This window comes from Pleurodeles waltl, chromosome 9, assembly GCF_031143425.1.
Source record: "Pleurodeles waltl isolate 20211129_DDA chromosome 9, aPleWal1.hap1.20221129, whole genome shotgun sequence".
Taxonomy (NCBI): Eukaryota; Metazoa; Chordata; class Amphibia; order Caudata; family Salamandridae; genus Pleurodeles; species Pleurodeles waltl.
In genome coordinates, this window is record NC_090448.1 from 266,738,460 (window position 1) to 266,753,762 (window position 15,303).

Sequence of the window (15,303 nt, forward strand, 5' to 3'; positions counted from 1 at the left end):
GGGAAGGGTTGCAAGGAGGTTACAGGATTTGTGGGGGTCAGCAAGGTCAAGGTGACCCTCTGGCAGCAGGCACAGGGAGTCACAGGGAGGCCTCAATAGCACAGCAAAGAGAGATGCCCACGTCGCAGGAGTTGCAGAGAGGACGTCATTCTTGAAGCTAGAGAGTGCTGGAGGTCGAGGCTTCTTGGAGCTAGGAGGTCTTCAGACACAGGGGTTCCAGTCAAGCAGAACAAGAAAGGGACCACAGACTTCCCAGCTGCAAGGATGATAGGTCAAACCTCTGAAGAGCCACAGGACCCCCACCTGTGTTGTAGAGCCTCAAAGGGTCCACTAGCCAATAGTCGTCAGTGAGGTGCCAGTGGATCCAGAGGAATAACTCCTTCACTTTAAGGGAGATTCCTTCTTGCTTTCTTGAGCGCAGGCAGAGACCCTTTGACTCGGACGGATGCACAGCCACAGTAGTGCAGAAGTCTTTGCATAAATTGGAAACAAAGTTGCAGTAGTAGCCTTCTTACTTGTTATATTCTTGCTTCTGGTTCCAGCGAAGAACAGCAGAGGTTCCACTGTCCAGACTGCAGAAGTGTCTTACAGAGGAGACTTGCAGATGGTTCATGAGGTCTTGCAGACAAATCTAGGGTCACACCCTCAGGGGAGCCCTTAAGTAACCCAGGAAGGGGGTTGGACACTTACTGCAGGTACCCACCTAGCAGAGGGGGTCAGGGACATCACCCAGCTGGGCTAACCATTCAGATGCTCCCAGGGGCCTCTGCTCATCTTATGTCCAAGAAAGCAGAATGAAGTGGCCACCTGGCAGAGCTCTGTGCACCTCCCTAGGAGGGGAGCTGGACAGATGGGTGGTCACTCCCCTATCCTGTGTGTGGTTTCACACCAGAGTGGGAACCGGGAGGTCCTGCACTGGTGAAAACCAATGTATGCAAGGGGGGCACCAAATGTGCCCTTGAAAACAGTCTGGTGGTGCTCAGAGGCACTCCCACTCCAGCCCAGAGACACTTAATTAAAAAAAAAAAAAGAGGTGGTCACACCTCTATCTTAAAAGGAAATCCTTTGTTCTGCCTTCCCCTGTCCTAGTTAGGCTCAGCAGCAGGAGGGCAGAGCACTGTCTGGGATTGGCAGAAGCAATCCAGACTGGACTCTCACTGGTGGTGCCTGGCGCAGGGCGTCCATTACCCCGCGGATTGGTGCTGCACAGCTTCGGCAGGTCCTGGTGTTTTTACACTTGGTGAGGAGTTGGGCCTGGTCCTCCTGAGCACGAGTACCTCCTCCTGATCGTCTGCAGCATCGGTCGAGGCCTGGGAGCTGCAAGGCGATGGATCGGACTCTGCTTTTTGGTGCCTGCCGACTGCAGGGAAGTAGATGCTCTATTCCAAGGTAGACTTGTGGCAATTTACGAGGTGCTGGCAGGCTACCTGAGGCTTTGGTAGTTCTCTAGATTTGCAGGATGAGTTACTCTGTCGCAACTGTCAAGAGAGATGCAGGCAGGGTGTAGAAAAGTGCCTCTTTTGATATGGTACCCCCACTTTTTTGCCTGGCTTCTGGTGTTATTTCGACTGCAACTGCATTGGGTCCCTGCTAAACAGGTCCTCAGTGCCAGATCTATTTCCCTAAAACTGCAGTTGTTTTTCCAATTGGAAAACTTTAGTTGCCACTGTAAGTCCCTAGTAAATAGTACCTAGCGCATGAGGTACTAAAAGAAGGTCCCTGAGGGCTTCAGCACAGATTGTGCCACCCTCAGGGACCGATTCACTTAAGTGCACCAAGTGCTGCTTTTGAAGACTGCGTGTTTTGGTGCAGACCCAAAATAAAAAACGACATAGCACACAACCTGTGCATGTCGGTGCATCATATTACATGTGAGTGTACCTGCATGAGCAGATATGACCTTGTTGTCTTTGTCGATTCTCAGACATAGTAAGGGAACAGTAAAACCATTTTAACTACACGTGCTGGACAATGATCATTACGAGTTCCCCAGCTACATGATGGCTTCAATGAAGATAGGGATGTTTGGTATCAAACATCTCGTATTAATAAACTCTCACAGAATAAAGTGATGGATTTATTAATACATGCACTCAGAGGGCACCTTAGAGGTGCCCCCTGCAAAACATACCAACTCCTAGAGTGGGCACTGACTGGGCAAAACCAGTACAGCCACATTAGGCAAAGTTCTGCCCCCCTAAGGTGAGAGCCAGTGCTCCTGAGGGCTCCGAACAAAGACCTGCTCAGGGCAGAGATGTGACCTCCCCCAGGCAGGATGGACATTCTAGGACGGGGATCTTCAAAGGCCTTGTCGCCTTTGAAATGCAACCCGGGCCTCTCCAAAAAGTGGAGGAGGTTGACCCTCAGTTCCAGACCTCACTTTTGGGGGCAGAACTGGTGGGAAAAGTAAGTAAATTAGGAGGCGTGCCCACTTCCTGACAGTCCCACCCCTAATGTGGGTGAGCTGAAGTGGACAATTCTCCAAGTTGCATGGAAGCAATTAGGCCAATAGGCTTAGGGCTATGCCATGTCCCAAAGGAAGTGGTCAAAGAAAGGGTGTTGTCACCCTATAGGTGAGTAGCCCACTGGCTACCACCTAGCACTCCCTCTAACACCCCAAAATTCAGTATTTAAGTTGCACCCCTGAATTCTAGAATCAGATTCCTGCAACCTAAAAAGAACTGCACCCGTTGCCAGCAGAGAAGAATGAAGACACCTACTGACTTGGTCCCAGCCCTACCGGCTTGTCTATAGCCTTCAAAGAAACAGGCACTCAGAGGACGACCGTCCTGAAGTCCAGCAACCTCCAAAGCCTTTGGGGGACAGTCTGCCTTAGAAAAAGACCAAGAACTCATATGGACAGCCAACCTGTCCAGAAGAAACTATCTTTAAAGAAGAGGAAGCCTGCCTGAGGAACTGCAAAATCTGATACCAGAAGTGACCACTGCACCCGACGCCCCTGGCCTGAGTCTAAGTGGCCTACCGGTCCAGTTAAGGTTCCCCAGCGCTTCCAACCATGAGCCATCATGGGCTGGTCCTGCCGGACGCACCCAGCGATGCATAAATCCTAAATTTGAGGGATCTCATCCAACCAAGACTTGCCTAGTGAGCTGCTTTTGACGTCTAAAAACACCCCTGTACCCAGAGCCCTTTGGCCTTGGGGAGTTGAACCAACGGTGTTTCTATGACCCCTGGCATCTATGCTTACTTGGGCAGAGGTTGGTAGCGCCCCCTCCCCCCAGCCTCCTGGCAGAGCCTGCAGCCCACTTCTGGAAGCAATCTCCTCAACTGAAATACATTAGGCACCCAACGCTATGTTGACACACTGCACCTGGGTGCTCCTGAGCCGCTGAGGCTAACTTGTGGCCCCCCTTGTACTTACCTCAATGCCAGGAGACCGACCTCTGACCCTGCTTTACTCACCTGTGAGCAGTGCTGCAGGGGATACCCCTTGTCTCCATTGGAAAGCACTGACCACCCAACACCATGTTGGAACTCTGTACCTGTCCGCCTCTGTGCCGCTGAGAGTGTGGGTTTGGTGCTAACTTGTGGACCCCAAGTGCTCACTTAAAGCCCCGGAGACCAAACTTTGGTACCGCTGGTACTTATCTGTGAGCAGTGCATCGGCTCTCCCCTCCACCCCCCAGCCTCCATTGACCAACATTGGGCACCAACCTCAAATTCAACCTCAACTTCAACCTCTCCACCCAGCCGCCCTGTTGCTGCTGTGGGTGCACCTTGAATACCAACCTGACCCTTGCCCGGTGCTAGTCTAAACCCTTGAAGAATAGGACCGTCAGTTGTTTACTTACCTGCAAAACTGCATCAACCTGACCTGGCTGCTCAGATGCTCCCAGGGGCCTCTGCACATCTTGGTTTCAAGAAGGCAGAACCAAGTAGCTACCTGAAGGAACTCTGGGCACCACCCCTGGGGTGGTGATGGACAGGAGAGTTGTCACTTCCCTTTACTTCGTCCAGTTTCACACCGGAGCAGGAACCGGTTGTCCCTGGACTGGTGCAAATCAGTTTATGCAAGAGGGTCATCAAATGTGCACTTCAAAGAATACTGTTGGCTTGGGGAGACTATCCCCCCCAAGCCACGTTACACCTATTTCCAAAGGGAGACAGTGTTTTCTCTTTCTCCAATACAAAATCCTTTCTTCTGCCTTCCCCTGCTTGAGCTGGTCAAGCAGCAGGAGAGCAACCGCTGTGGAGGGTGGCAGCAGCGCAGGCTGCTTGCAAAATCCTGGAAGACTAGTAGCAGCAATATTCTCACATCCCAGCACAGTTCACCCCTTTGCATCCTGGTAAATGCAGTTCACAGTTAGCTCTTACTTTGAAATTAACTGGAGTTTTTCACCAAAGTTGGTGCAGACATTGCTTTAAATCTCTAGACACGTGTTTCTGGGTTCAGAGGGAGAGCACAACCACTGGAGTCCTGGTTAGCAGGATCCCAGTGAAAACAGACCAAGCATACTGACAGCAGGAAAAAGTAGTTGTAACCATGGCAAAACGAGGGTACTTTCCTACAGTAGGCACCCCTCCTAATCTTACTAATTGTCCCACCTGTCTTGCCGCAAAGAAGTGGGGTCAGGACAGGAGGGTGGTTTTCTCCGGGATTAGGAAAGATCTGGGCCTCAGAACAAAGGCGGCTGGTCCTTTGAGGCTTCCCACACTGGAATGTCCATCCTGCCTGGAAGAGGTGATTGCAGGATGCTGGCTCTGTATATGCTATACCAAAGTGAGGTATAGTGTGCACAGACTCCAGGGGTTCCCCAGAGGCTTTACAGAGGATAAAGTACATAATACTAATGCTCTCTTTTGTGGTAGTGTGGTTGAGCAGTTAGGCTTATCAGAGGGTAGTGCTAAGCATTTGTTGTACACATAGAGTGAAGAAATGACACTCAATGACTAACTCCAGGCCAATGCTTTATGTAACAAAAAATATACTTTGTTACTTTATTTTTTAGAACCAAAAGGATATTTGTTGCATGTAAGTACAGTTTCAAGAATGTATCACTATCAAGTATATAAGCACTTTGTTTAGAATTCACAAGTAAAACAGTTTACAAGTAAGTCATATTTTCAATTTCAAAGGAAGACACTGCAGTTTTTCATAGAAAGCAACGCAATCCTAGGGGAGGAAAATTAACAACACAATTTGCAGGTATGTACTTGACTTACGATACCAGTTTTCAGTGGTTAGGGTGCCCACAGGGCAAAGACTCAAGGGTGCACCATCAGCAACATTGGGCCTCCCGGTTGCAGTGGTCAAAGTTGGTGTAGAGCGCCTAATGGTATCCTAAGAAGGCTGGGGGCACTTAGAAAGAAACAGCTGGAGTGCTCTGGGGCAGTGTAGCAGGAGGCAGGAGCCTTTGAGGCTCACCACGAAGTGTTGCAGTTCCTGAAGGGGTAGGAGTGGAGCAGGGCTCTCACCCCAGGAGTTCAGAAACTTGTCTTAGTGGCAGGCTGGCACAGACTGGTCAGCCTTACACTAAAGGATTGGGTGAAATACAGGGGGCATCTCTGAGATGCTCTCTGGGTGCATTTTTCAATAAATCCAACATTGGCATCAGTGTGGGTTTATTGAGATGAGTAGTTTGATACCAAACTTCCCAGTCTTCAGTGAAGCCATCATGGAGCTGTGGAGTTTGTAATGACAAACTCCCAGCACATGTGCTCAATATAGCCACACTGCACTTACAATGTCTGAGAATGGACTTAGGCACTGTGGGGGTATATTGCCCATGCCCTCACCTGTGGTATAGTGCACCCGCATAAGGGCTGTAAGGCCTGCTAAAGGGGTGACTTACCTATGTCACAGGCACTGCTTTGCAGCCATGGCACCCAGAGAGGGATGCCATGTCGACTTTACTTTTTTCTTCCCACCAGCACACACAAGCTGCAATGGCAATGTGTATGTGTTTGGTGAGGGGTCCCTTAGGGTGGCATAATACATGCTGCAGCCCTTAGAGACCCTTCCTGGCCACAGAGCCCTTGGTACCACTGGTATGTTTTCACAAGGGACTTAGCTGTATGCCAGGGGTGTGCCAATTGTGGAAGCAATGGTACAGTTTGGGGAAAGAACATTAGTGCAGGGAATCCCAGCACACACTCAGTCAAGTTAGCCTCAGATATCTGGGTGGTTTGGGGGTGGGGGGAGGGAGGGAGGGGAGGTAACCATTCCAAAAAGGGGCACTTTCTTACAGTGATTATACCTGTGCCCAGAAAGGCTTTGTGCCTGGACTCTGAGGGCGCTGGCTCTCACTCAGAAGATCAGAAATATGTCTATAGTGGCTGTACAACACACTAGCAGTCAACACACTAGCAGTCAGCTAGGTTTTCAGGGTGCACCTCTAAGGTGCCCTCTGTGTGTAAGTATTCATAAATTCATCACTGGGATCAGTGAGGATTTATTAATATGAGATGTTTGATACCAAAAACTCCTAGTTTCAGGGAAGCCACCATGTAGCTGGCTGGGGAACTCGTATTGACCATTGTCCAGCACATGCATCAAAATAGCTTCCCTATTCAATTACTATGTCTAAGAATCAACAAACACATAGCAGGGGCATATGATCTCACGCAGGTATGTCCTCACATACAATGTAATGCACACTGCCTTACGGCTGGAAGGCCTTCTGTAGGGGTGACTTACAAAAATCATATGCAGTGGTAGGGGACCTGGCACATGGGGATGAGAGACAGTTCATGTTTTCACTTTTGTTTGCACTGAGAAAGGCAGCCTGTGAGGGCACCACTTTGGGCGTTTGGTGAGAGGTGCTTGAGGGCGGCATCATTCGTGCTGCAGCCCTTAGGGATCTTCTTTAGTACCCCAGAACCTAGGTACCACTTACTATGGACTTAAAGAGGGTGTTAAAGGTTTTGACAATTGGGGGAAAACAACTGTACTATTTTGGGAAACTAAACTGGCATTGGGGTCCTTGTTAGAAGGAACCCAGTGCACTTTCAGTCGATATCACATCAAATACCAGGCAAAAAGTGAGGGCTAACCATGCCAGAAAGGGTGCTTTCCTACAGATTTCCCCTAATACGGCACCCACTGGAACTTCAGGTCCTACTGCAGAGCCCACATATGCCATTTGGCATATGTCACTTGCATTAGGTTGGAGGCCATGAGGACCAGCTGCCTCAGAGTGATTCTCACCAAAATACAGGACAGAGGATGAAACATTATCGTAGCCAGAATATCCTTGACTCACCGCTCGGGAGGATAGGTCCAAAACTGCACTGCGTTCAGAACAGCATCGATGAAAGGGAGCATCTGAGAGGGAGTCAGGTGTGACTTCAGAAAACATATAGTGAACCCCAGCGAATGCAGGAGGTCCCCAGTAGTCTGGAGGTGGGAGGTGACAGGCTGAGCGAGCCTGCTTTCAACAGCCAATCATTGGGATAGGGGAAGACTGCAACCCCTGATCTGCGCAGGTCAGCTGCAACAACCACCATCACCTTGGTTAACACCCGAGAAGCGTTGGTAAGCCAAATGGGAGCACTGTGAACTGAAAGTGCTCGTGGCCTACCATGAGCCGCGAGTAACGTCTTGGAGCAGGCAAGATGGGAATGTAAAAGTAAGTGTCCTGCAAGTCCAAAGCTACCATCCTTTCTCCTGGGTACAGGGCAGAGAACCCGAGCCAGAGTGAACATCCTGAACTTCTTCTTGAGGAAGAGCTTGAGAGATCGTATGTATAGGATAGCGCAGAGACCCTTGGCCTTTTTTGGGCACCAGAAAGTAGCAGAAATAACAACCACAACCTACGTCTGGTACAGGGACCCTCTCTATGGCTCCCTTGGCCAAGAGAGCTGTAACCTCCTCATGGAGAAGCTGCAAGTGATCCTCTGTCATCCAACTGTATGATGGTGGTATGAATGGAGGAGAAGTCTCGGGAGGGGAGGGAGTACCCTTTGGAACTATCTATAAAACTCACCTGTCTGACGTGATGTACTGCCAGCGAGGTCAGGTGATGGTGACTCATGTCTCAAGCTTGTCCTCAGTGGGGAATTCCATGACTCCCTGATCAATGAGGACAGCGGATCCCAATCCCCAGCCATGCAGAGGCTGGGCAGCATGCGCGGCACAGTGGCTGGAGGGGAAAAGAAGTGGTTGACGCCCCTTTCGTAGCCACAAAAAAAGTGAAATGCAGACAAAAGGCCAAGGGGCAACCGCGAGGCCCAAGGACCTGCCGATAGCCACGAGTATCCTAGTTTGCTTTGTCTCCGAAAAGACTGGTGCCATCAAAGGGCATGTCCAGAAGATTAGCTTGGACATCCCCCACAAAGCAAGACGTCCTCAACCAGGCATGGTGTCTCAGGGACACCGTCAATGCAACCGTTCTGCCCAGTGATTCAGTCATGTCCAGTCCACATCTGGTTGTGAACTTTGCTGCATCTGTCTCATCAACAACAGCTTGGGAGAGTACTGCCGGGGTCTCTGCCAGGAACTGGGACAGCACTTGTGCAACCACATCCCACAGTGTTTGGGATTAATGGCCCAAAAGGCATGTGTTCACGGACCGCAATGCCAGGCTGGAGGAAGAAAACATCTTCTTCCCAAGATGGTCCAACCTCTTGGATTCCCTATCATGGGGTGCGGAAGGGAATGTGCCCTGGGATATAGAGGCTTGGATAACCAAGCTCTCAGGGGAGGGATGCTGCATCAGAAACACTAGGTCAGTTGGAGCAGGTCGATGGCGGTGGGCAACAGTCCTGTTCACAGGAGCCCTGTGCTGGGTTTGGACCAGGTACCCAGCAGGACATTGGTAAGGGCTTTATTGAAAGGCAATAGGGGTTCAGAGGATGAAGCCCCAGGCTGAAACACCTCTGTCAGGAGGTTAGGCCTGACTGCCACCGAAGGCAGCTCGAGGCCCAGGACCTCGGCTGCTCTTCGCACCACCATGGAATAGGACGCTCTGTTCTCCATAGCCACGGAAGCGGGAGAAAGCATTCCAGTGTCCGGGGAAGTATCCAGACAACTGGCTTTACCAAAGTTCATACGCCAGTCCACACAGAGTTGTAGATTGTATTCTATAAGGCCCTGTAACCCCTTCCATTCCTCACCGAAACCCTAACCCATAAACATAAAGGTCAGGATCCGACATAGAAGGCAAGGCCCCAGTCGAAGTCAGAGCAAGCGTTGTGCGATGTTGGTCTGGCTCAGTGTCGGAATCGGCAATGATAATGGTGTGCATCGTCGGGAGTGTCGACGCCTGAACCAGCATCTGGGAGGGTTGTGACGCCAGTTCGGATCCAGAAACAGATCCACAGGTAGCCGGAGCTGCCAGCATGGAACCCAAGGGGGCCCGTCCTGACCCCGCTGGGCTACAAGGCGCTCTGGCCGCTCCAGCGGGGATCGACTGCCCAAAGATGAAGCACAAGGCCTCATAAAACTCAGAGTTGGGCAAGGGTTGCTCCAAATGCAGGCTCAGAGTTCTTCTACCACCTAATTTTGAACGTAATAATTTTTTCTTGTCGTTGGCATCTATACTGGGTTCCTGGAAACATGTCAAGGTTATCCCCCTTTTGAAGAAACTGTCCTTGGATGCTTCTAAACCAGAAATGTTTCGCTTCATTTCTCTCCAGCCTTTACTGGGTAAAGTGACAGAGAAACACGTCAATGCCATTTAAATTAAGTTTCTAGAAGCAAACCAGATTTTGGATATCTTGCAGAATGACTTTAGGCCAGTACACAATATGGAGTCTGCTCTCCTTACTGTACAGAGCACCTAGGCTATAATTTAGAGGAAGGCAGGCCAACTGATTTGATCTTGCTCAACCTAAGTGCCGCATTTGACACGGTGTCCCATATAAATTTGCTTTTACGCTTATGGACATTGGCATAGGCGGATTTGCACTGTCCTGGTTTGTCTCTTTTGTCTCAGTGCGATTCTTTCAGGTCATTTCCCTCTAGTACTTTTCCCAATCACATCCTCTGCGCCACAGCGTTCCTCAGTGCTCCTCCTTGAGCCCAATTCTGTTTAATATCTACATTTAACCTCTGGCCCAGTTGGGAATTCCTTAGGGCTTACGCTGGTGTCTTATGCAGATGACACCCAGCTTGTGGTTTCTTTTTCTGACAATCCCAGGTGAGACCTGGCCAAATTTCATAGAGGTATGCTTACTTTCATAGAGTGGATGGACACCAATTGCCTACAACTGAACACAAATAAAACAGAAATGATCATATTAGGGAAAGACCTCCAATTCTGGAACGACCAATGGCAGCCCCCCTCTCCTGGGCCTCCCCCGCAAACCAAGACTGCTATCAAAAACATTGCCTCCTGCGGAGCCTTAAACATTCTTGGATCTTTTGATCCCGGCACTCGTCAGATCATTATTTAGGCAGCAATCTTATCCCAACTGGACTACTCTAACATCTTATATCTAGGAGCTAACAAATCAGTGTTCTGTTAACTCCAGAAGGTTCAAAATGCCACAGCCAGGCTGCTGTTTTCTCTGCCAAAGTTCTGCCAAGCTTCTGGCCTCCTCCACAAATTGCACTGGCTTCCTGTGGAGAAGTGTGTGCAGTTTAAAACCCTGTGCACTGCTCATAAAATTCTCTTGTCCCGGGGGGCTCCCTTTTTGTCTAGTTTGAGGTTCCTGTACCAACCCTCTCAGTCCCTGCGCTCAGCCAATCTTAAACTGTCCACTGTGCTGCGTGAAAGGAGAATAAGAGCAGGTGGCCGCTCATTTTGTGCAAAAGCTCCAGTTCTCTGGAATACACTTCCCCTAGCTATCTGGAAGGTCCAGAAGCACACGTCTTTTAGGGAAATTCTTATGACCTGGCTCTTCTCTTCCTGAACTCTCTGATGGGCACTCTGTTCTTTGGCCTCTGTTGCAGCAGGTTTGTTTTATTGGGATTAGCGCTGGAAAGCCCTGTTGCTGGGGCAGCTGCGTGCTCTATAAAACCTATAACATAACACCCAACAGCGCTGACTAACTTATTTTTTTACCTGTGTAATGAGGACTTTTTCTGTGAAAATTGATATCAAACATTATGACTCCTCCAAAGTCCTCAGGTTCAAAGCCTTATGGTAGGTGTATGCAGCTTATGTCAGTAATGTACCCACATAAACAGTATATCCAGTGCCTTTGTCTTTCACACATATAGCTTACTCCTATAATTTATGTCCTCTTACACACTTTAAATCCACCAGGAAGCAAGAGGACAATTATCTCTAGATTTCCCTCAAGAATTATTAATCTGGACACCTAAATCTACAGCCTAGCCCAGCAGGGCCTCCCTTACAAAGCATCACAGAAGAAAAAAGCACAAATGTTCTTCCTTCTACTCCTACCAAAGGACAAAAAAGTATTTTAAAAAACTCAGCTAAGTTTTAGAATGCAAAACCTCTCAGTAGACTCCAGATTTTCCTGGCTCCTGATTGGTTTATTTATGGTCAATGGTCAATCAACATCTCTGTGGTACATCCCTAGAGACAGATTTTGGCAAATATGGGAGAAATTGCATCAAACACTAACAAAGACCTAAACAATAATGACACCACTAATCTAAAATATCAGTGCATAACATTAAAACAAACCAACACCTAAAGTATGACACAACACCTCATAAGATAACAATGAAAACACAAACAAATAATACCTCAACGGAAGAAATAAATAAACTCAAAAGCACAGTACAACATAGCAGAAAGTACAATACATTACAACCCAATACCATAATGGTACAACACTACAAATCACAACTAAATGCCATAACATTGACACATAATGCAAACACAACCAGGTACTACAGCACAGGATCACAGTGTCACAACAACACAATGACAAAATAACAGTACAATACAAAATAACTATACTACTTAAGATGACAACAATGACAGAAGAAAAGAGCATTGCAAACAACGTAACCACTTTGCAGCTAATCCTAGATTTCTGAGTTACCTGAGAGGGGCCTTAGAAATTAATCAAAATAGTCAAAACCTCAAAAGGTTTTCTGTGATAAAAACACCCTATTCACAGCTTCCAGAAACAGGAAGCAAGCAAAACAATCTTTATCAACATTATTTTTGTAGTTTTCTAATGGTTTGCATGAACCCCACAGCTGTTTCCTAACTAGAATGCCTTTGAAATATTAAGGTCGAAACTAACTTTCCTCACACTGATACAAAAGAAAAACCCAGAACCTGCAGTCAACAGCAAATGTCTTACCATTCTGGTGTTCTTAGCTTCTCCTAATTAAAACAGCATATGGCACGAGTGGGTGGGTGGTGCATGCTGGGCAAGAATAGGCGAAAACAGTGATTATATGAAGTCAATATAGATTCACTGTGTTTTTAATACGATCACCATTTTGGTCCACTCCTGTTACCTAAGAAAGACCCATCAACACATTAAACTTACTGTTTCTACCTTTGAAACTGTCTGAAAGTTTCAGATTTTTCAGTCACATAACTGTGGAAATTTACTTTCTTCACCCATATCCTGCCATGTCAAGTGCATTCTGGGTAAGAAACAGAGGTGGGCTCCATGAAAACCACTGCATGATTCTAGAATCCTCGTGGTATCTAGTTTTCATAAATACTTTGGGTATGTAGGGTTCCCTTGGTGCTGGACAACACTGAGCCCAAAAAAACTGGCCATCCTCCATAGAAATTAAAGATTCATTCCACTAATTTGTAATAGGCCCATTCTTTTCAGCTGGCCAAACTGGGGATACTAGATGAGGGGAATTTTGTCACTGGGTGGGATTTCTGCAGTTTTCGGACAGTTAATTGTGAAGACATTCTATTACTTTCAACCATACATTAAGAGGATTGCAAGGCACGCTGTATAAGAACATTTGCTAGGATCCATCTAAGCTACACCACACTGGATTTCTCAGTGTCTCAACACTTTACAAATGCCTGGGTTTTTAAGATTCCCAGGTTGCCGGTTCTACAACCAACACTGCGCCTGTACCTAATAGGAGTGTTGGTGTCGGGGGAATTATGGATGGGTGGGAATTTGAGGCTCGATTCCTAGGTGGCACTTCTCCACAAATCTGTTTCAGCTTTTTAGATAATCCTACCTATTGTGTTGCTGTGGCTTTTCTGCCCTCCTAGGGTGGGTACGTTTGGGGTAACCTCGCAAAACTGTCACCCCCAGGAAGTAGAAAGACTATCTTGGCTGTACGATGTAGGTGCAGCCGATCTCGAGCTCCCCCTCCCCCACATGGGGAAATCTGGAACCAGGTTTGGGGGGGCGGGGAGGTTGGGGGCACACCCGGTGAAGGATGATTGACTTCTGACCTCATTTACACTTTGTACATAACACCCTGGTGGCTACTGGATTTTCTGTCTCTCTTTGGGAAGCAGAAAGACTGTCAAGGGCATAGTAGGGCCTGATGCCAGGATGGGTTGGACGCACACAACATTTACATTTTGTATTAAAAGAAAAACCCTGGTATCTATATGGCTTTCGTCACACCTGTGGTGGGAAGACTGGGGATAAACCATCCAACATGCTCCCCTCAGGCTCAAATGTAATGATGGGAAATGTCCATCACTTTCAATATTGAGGACAGCAGCGTGTCATGCACACAGATATTGATTCACAAAACCTTGAACTACAGGTCAAACATTACCCCAGCAGTCCAATGCAAACTCCTCCAAAGGGAAGCTTTTAGTTTGGAGCACCAGAGACGTTTCAAAACCCTATCTGCCAGAATACAATGACCTAGTACTCAGTACATTCTGGACAGTGTTGAGGATAAGATCAACTTGTTCATGGCAGTGTAGGGGTTGGCCACTTAACACATTAAAGAAGGAGAAAGGTGCTCAACCTGTACTATCATCCACGCTTACTATTTTGAATGCACACAAATGGAAAGGTTAGGGCTTAAAAACGATGTCTCATTCTACTTAATTATAGAGACATTTCCATGGGAAAAATAAGTTCCTTATTCACAAGTAGTGGGATGCTTCATCATCGAGCTTCCCACTCCCAGATCTCTATAAAGTTATCAAGTGGGCTCATCTGTCTGATGTGGATCTAGGACTTTTTAAGATGTTTTGAGGCCTTGGGAAAAATAATGAAACAGCCCGGGGCTAGCAACGAAAATATTTCATTCTGGGATGCCACTGCTGGATTCAAACCTGTAATGTAATTGACGGATGTGGGTTATTTTTGCCCGGCTGTCTTTCCAAATTGTCAATATGTTTGGGCAGTCCTGTAAAACTGCTCTATGGGTCAAAAGCCTTAGCCAGACATTTTAAGGCTCGGCCTTAACAAGTTTATGTATTCCTATGCTGCATCTGTGACAATAGTACGAGGTTGTTTCATGCAACATATCAGTTTCTAACACACAGAAAATGCACAACGGAAATTATGAACATTACTTGTATCTGGTATGCATCTGATCACTGGACGTTTTTTTGAGAGTTGAATTAATTCACCTTGGCCATTACTGGCGGAGCGAATCCAGGACAAAGAGTGGCAGTGTCCTCCCTTGAAGAATGTGGGACCCCCCCCCAATTCCACTGAGTAAGATTAATTAACAACACTCGGAAAAATATTCCAATGAAAGAAACGCCTAGCACAACAGTTAATGTTGGTAGTAGGGCATGCAGAGACTGGTTCTTCAGCAACATTTTCTCCAAATTACCTACACGTGTTGTTTACCATTGGGACTTAGAATGTATCACAATTTTGTTTAGAAAACTACAAGAGTAGAGGGACAAAGTAGTCGCACCTAGAGAAGCTAGTCTAGGGCCCTCAATAAAAAGCCTATCATTAGTAAAATAAAAACTTTCCTAAGAGAGAAAAGGACACAGTCAATTCTATTTTAGGGAAAGGACAAAAGCCTTTGAATGAAAGAATATCGCTAATGTCAACCTGGAATAAAAGATACCACTTACCAGCAGAGGAGTACACTTTAGACATAAGCAAGAAACCACCACCAAGGAAATCTACAGTAAGGAGCAAGTGGCATAGGCTACAATGTAATATACTAAAACGGAACATTTTCAATCATGTGATCGATTACAATGCGAGCGATCCATGCCCTATTTCGCATCCTGCAACTGCCCCAATCGCTGGTCTCCAGACACCAAAGAGAGAAAACAAAAAGTGATTCATCACCACAAAAACACTCACATAAGTTTTAAAAAGAAAACCTTAAACACATTATATACAAGATCTGTGGCTTGTAAAATATCTAACTTTAATCTGCTAGTGGGCTTTAAAAAAGCGGTTGACTACTGACACCCAAGTCATAGAGCCCTAAGACACATAGCCTCTAGTCCAAGGGTAATCCCAGTTGTTATACTTGTTATGCTCCAAAAG

At 47.2% G+C, this 15,303-nt stretch overlaps 1 protein-coding gene across 1 annotated transcript in view; it reads right to left on the minus strand.

Annotated features, from left to right (window-relative positions):
• Positions 1-15,303, minus strand: part of IARS1 (isoleucyl-tRNA synthetase 1) — a 703,557-nt gene that overhangs the window by 110,425 nt on the left and 577,829 nt on the right. The window lies entirely within an intron of this gene.